The sequence below is a fragment of the Hetaerina americana genome, unplaced genomic scaffold (genome assembly GCF_022747635.1).
Source record: "Hetaerina americana unplaced genomic scaffold, ioHetAmer1.1.p SCAF_83, whole genome shotgun sequence".
NCBI classification, from domain to species: Eukaryota; Metazoa; Arthropoda; class Insecta; order Odonata; family Calopterygidae; genus Hetaerina; species Hetaerina americana.
In genome coordinates, this window is record NW_027287461.1 from 280,605 (window position 1) to 284,783 (window position 4,179).

Sequence of the window (4,179 nt, forward strand, 5' to 3'; positions counted from 1 at the left end):
ATTCATAACATTCATCGAATACCTTTGCTAAGCCTCAAATTAATTCATGTTGCGGATAAAAGTTTATCGAAAATTAATTTAGCCACGGTTTTTGTTCCAGAGCTGCTTTTGTTGAATTGAACCAAACGATTAAATATCCACCAAATAGCTTTTTCTTGGCTTCAACTAATTACTGAAACTAAGCGCATAAAATATAGGAATTTTGAAATTCATCAAATATTTCTCAAATATTATTAATTATAATCACTAGTACCGATATTCCACGGAATAAAAGCCAAATTTACATTCTATATCAATTAAAAGAAATTTTTAAATAATTGCTTTAAAAGAACATAGTATAAATGGCTGCGGAAAACATTCAAATAGTGTTAAATATAGATTGTTCACCTGATATTTGCACAGTAATAATTGTAAACACACACATGCATAAATATTCACGCGATTATATGAAAATTTATCAGAATAATACAAATATAAACAAATGAATAAATAATAAATTAAATATAAATAAAAAAGTAATTAATAAACATAAACTTAAATAATGAAATAATATTTTATCTTTCCTATTCTCATTCATAACTGATATTTTTTAAATCTAGTATTTGTGTATAAATATATTGTTTGTACATATCACTATATATATAGTATATATATATATATATATATATATATATATATATATATATATATATATAAACCATAAACACAGTAATCAACCCGAAGGTCGGTTTAGTAGGTGATGGTAGAGTTCACCCAGTACTAAGCCCTATACGGGGTGTGAAAATTCACAGATCAGGGTATGGGGGCCAGTTCCTTTCCCTGTGCCGGTTATGGTTACCCAGGAAGACCTGGTACCCGAAAAATCACTTTAGCTTAGGTGGTGCTGCAGGCGCTCAATGTGCCTCGCCCGGGAATCGAACCCGGGACCCTCCTATATAGCGCTATTTTGGTTTACTCACTCAGAATATTTTAAAAGTGGTTTATACCTTGATCGCGAATGGTAGTGGGGGTGAGAAAGAGTATTAATACTAATCAGCGCTGGAGTCAGTTCCTTTTGTTATATTGACGAGACGTGATCTGTAGAAATAGAATGGCATTCTCATAAATCCATCATGACACTAGTTTACTCAGTTGCCATGTGGCTTTATAGGAGTCATAATGTCGTTTTCTCTCTTCATCTTTGGTCGATCACATCTTCTCTAATAACCCCGTAACACTTGCTTTCTTATCGAAAAAAATTCTCAATCATAGTGAATATTCAGTCAGCAGTCCAACGCTCTACCCCCTGGACTACCGCGACCCGCACATATATATATATACACACACCCTCTGATCCTCCACTGCAACTGAAAACATTAGAGCAATCCTTCATCTGGCTCTTGGAGTCCTGGAATTGGCCAGGAATCAATATTAGGCATTAATTACCCTGGTCCAATTATATTTTCATCCCCCTTCAACCCCCATCACCTTCTTCATTTTCCCCACCCTTCTAACGCTGCCCCTCCAAACCCGTCCCTTCGGAATTCGGTCCAGCCCTCGTATTCCCTTCAGTTCTGTCCCTCTCTTCCTTGATAAAGGTGGTCACGACCACCGAAAATTCGAAAAATAGTGAGTCTCTGTTTTATGTTTTTCTCTGTTTTTGTCTGTGTCCACTAGTACCAAGTGTTATACATTATAATTCACGTCCGTGATATTTTCAAAAAGTGTTATATATATACATACATGTATATACACACATACACATACACTCATTCACATTTATACAAGGTCACCTTGACTGGGACTCGGACAACGGATCTTTCCATGTACATCTATATATATATATATATATATATATATATATATATATATATATATATATATACACATTCAAACACGAAATCCCGCCAAACGGCGAATAAATACTCATATATACAGAAACATATATAAGGAAAAGGGATAGGAACACGTATAAAGGACGAACACAATAGAGGTGGGGAAGGCGGAATCGAACGGATCACAAGAGTAAAAATATTTCCTCAACCGGGACTCGAACACCGGATCTTTCCACTTGCCGGGCGGATGCTCTTAACCACTTGAGCTATCGAGGATATGTAATTTACCCTGAGATCCGTGGGTCTTATATGTCCAAGCGCCCCGATTCTTTAGCCAAGAGATGGCGTCAGGGGGCTGTTTCACCCACCAAAGGAGAAATAGACAATACACAAGAGGAAAGGATGGTGGTTAGAATTCATACAACATCATACAGGAAAAGAACAGTGCGTTTCGTGGCACGCATAGCCAGAAGAAAGAGATGAGCCACATTGGCCAAATACACATTCAAACACGAAATCCCGACAAACGACGAATAAATACTCATACTACCTTGATCAAAAATTTCCCGGAATTTATTCAGAAAATTAAAAATACAAGTTTATTCATCTAAATCTATATTGTCCCCTTCAAAGTAATCCCCATCGACTGCAACACACTTATGCCAGCGCTTGATCCAATCCTCGAAACATTTTTTATATTCGGTTTTCGGTATGTCCATCAGTGCTTCCTGCGATTTTTCCATTACTTCCTCTCGGCTGCTAAAACGCGTTCCCCGTAATGGTTTTTTAACTCGATCGAACAGAAAGAAGTCACAGGGAGCCAAATCAGGTGAATTCGGTGGCTGTTGGATGGTATTTGTTGCATTTTTCGTCAAAAAATTACGAATAATGATAGCACTGTGCGACGGTGCGTTATCATGGTGCAAAATCCACGAGTTTTCTGCCCACATTTCTGGTCTCTTTCGGCGAATTGCTTCACGCAAACGTCTCATAACGCCCAAATAATACTCTTTGTTTACTGTCTGGCCTTCTGGCAAAAATTCATGATGCACTACACCGTTGTAATCCATGAAAACCGTCAGCATTGCCTTCTTTTTTGACTGAAAACGACGTGGTTTTTTTGGTCTCGGCTCATTTGGTGAACGCCATTCACTTGCCTGATGTCTGGATTGCGTGTCGTACTCATAAACCCACGTCTCGTCTCCAGTAATGATCCTTTTGATGAATGTGGGATCGGATTCAGCCTCGCAAATCATGTCTTTTGCGACGTCAACACGGTCTCTTTTTTGCATGAAATTGAGGTCTTTTGGCATGCTACACGACGGAAACTCAAATCATTAACCACAATGTCTTGGGCGGATCCATAGGCAATGTTCAAGTCCTCCGCTATTTCTCTGATGGTTAATTTGCGGTTATTGACCAACATTTCTTTTACTTTATCAATTTTTTCACCGACTTTCGATGTCGATGGTCTGCCACTGCGTTCATCATCTTCGATTGACTCACGACCACTTCTGAACCGCTCGTGCCACTGGTAAACGACCGTTTTTTTTAGAGAATCGTTGCCGAAACACTTTTCCAACATTTCCAACGTCCGTGCGCCACTAAATCCGTTTTTTACGCAAAATTTAATACAAGTTCGTTGTTGCAAATTTAAATCCATTTCTGCAATTGTAAAAAATCGCCAACACACACAGAGATAGATGTACTCTTGGCTACGTAACTTTTGCAAATGTCAAGTTATGACACTAAGATTTAAAGGGAATATCAACAACAGATGTACCAATTTAACAAAAAAAACAGAACTCAAATCGGAACGATGGGAGCGCCACACGGTGGTTATTCCAGGAACTTTTTGATCAAGGTATATACAGAAACATATTTTTACTCTTGTGATCCGTTCGATTCCGCCTTCCCCACCTCTATTGTGTTCGTCCTTTATACGTGTTCCTATCCCTTTTCCTTATATATGTTTCTGTATATATGAGTATATATATATATATATATATATATATATATATATATATATATATATATATAAACGAGGTTCGCTCAAAAAAAAGTATCGTGAATTTTGAATTTTTGCGTGTTACGTTTATTTAATTTTCGATTTTTTTGTAGCGTTATGTTGGTATTTATCTCTCTCCCTTATCCTGAAAATTTCGGCCATTTTGAATGCTCAGTTAGTTGTTGACAGATGTTTTTCTTGGACGTGTTGTTTCGGCTTGTCTTCGAATTTTGCCTGTTCCAAAATATGGAATAAAGAATCTTCGAATTTTTTTGTGAAAAACGAAGTTAAGTGCGCGGACGCATTCTGAGTGTTGACTGTGGCATATGGAGAAGCTACCTTGGACCGAAGCAACGT

The 4,179-nt window shown here is 37.4% G+C and overlaps 1 non-coding gene across 1 annotated transcript; it reads right to left on the reverse strand.

The window, feature by feature from the left end:
• Nucleotides 1-2,014: 2,014 nt before the first annotated feature.
• On the reverse strand, nt 2,015-2,090 carry TRNAA-GGC (transfer RNA alanine (anticodon GGC)). Its single transcript has one exon. It is a non-coding gene; the product is annotated as a tRNA-Ala (tRNA).
• Between the last annotated feature and the right edge of the window lie 2,089 nt (nt 2,091-4,179).